Source organism: Diaphorina citri, unplaced genomic scaffold (assembly GCF_000475195.1).
Source record: "Diaphorina citri unplaced genomic scaffold, Diaci psyllid genome assembly version 1.1 scaffold1589, whole genome shotgun sequence".
NCBI classification, from domain to species: Eukaryota; Metazoa; Arthropoda; class Insecta; order Hemiptera; family Psyllidae; genus Diaphorina; species Diaphorina citri.
Genome location: NW_007379015.1, coordinates 2,571 through 3,852, shown reverse-complemented (window position 1 = coordinate 3,852; position 1,282 = coordinate 2,571).

The window sequence follows — 1,282 nt, the reverse complement described above, 5'->3', positions numbered from 1 at the left end:
GCTAAGAATATTCGACTTTAAAGTATTTCCCCATTAGAGATATGTCTTCCATTTTCTGCGTGACAAAAAGGAGATCCTCAGTCCTACTTTGCAGCAGAAAATGAAGAGCATTATCTCCTAATGGGAGGATAAATACTTTAAATCAAATTCTGTTAAATTCCAAGTATAGAAAAAAAAAAAAAAAAATCCAACACTTAAAGTTTGAAAGCAAAAACGACGAGAAAATTACGCGTTCGCGAGAGAAAAAGTTGCCAAACTTGAACTCGGAGAAAAAAGTCGAAACAGCGTTCCACCAGTAACGCGAGTGTTGCAGTCACTGAGCAACTTTCGACGGATGCGAGCTGTCGAAAGCCCACAGAAAGTTACATCCCGTTCCTCCCCCTGGTGTAGCTCGCTTTGATTTAAACACACAAGTTCACAACCGCTTGTACGTACGTAAGAGGGCGAAATTCATTAACACCTCAAGATGATATCAAGGCCGAATTAATTTCAATTAGAAAATGCGATAGGTATGAGGGATTGAGAGACCTTTTTACTTTCTATTACTACAGTACTTATGTAAATGTAATTTCTTTGTGTTATTATGTCACAACTTTGGTGCTCACTGCAGCATTGTAGGATTTTTCCCAATACATATCTCAATAATCCTAACAACCAATGTTTACCTACCATGCTGGCACCGGTCGCTATGCGCATTTACATGTCATAGCTACTCATTTTCCTCACGAGGCTGAGTGGGTCCCGCAACAGCCAGTCACGGAATCAGTCATTTGCATGATACAAATTTCTTGACCCCGCCGGGAATCGAACCCGGGTCTTCCGCGTGCAGGTGAGCGCAGTGACCACTACGCCATGGGAGCTGACTATTACTAGTAATATTTTGGTCAACTTCTTAAAAATAAGGTAGGGGACAGGAGCCCAAACATTCTTTGAACCCCTGCCAATCCTTCCACCATCACGCCAAGTCTATCTCAGGAACCAGCCACGAAAGCCCTTAGTCTTTACAACTAAAGCTAAAACTTAAATAGAATATAACTCATTTATATTGCTAGGATGAGAATGAAAAGTCCCTTTACCCCTGCAGTCTAAAAAACTGAGAAGCTAGCTGCAAAAGAGATCGGTAGTCACCATATGCTTAGGTTCTTACATTTACAAGTTAGAGTAGGCTATTCCCCGCGCTCTTGTCTTTTTAACGCCCATCATGTACAAATTTCTTGACCCCGCCGGGAATCGAACCCAGGTCTCCCGCGTGCAAGGCGAGCGCAGTGACCACTACGCCATG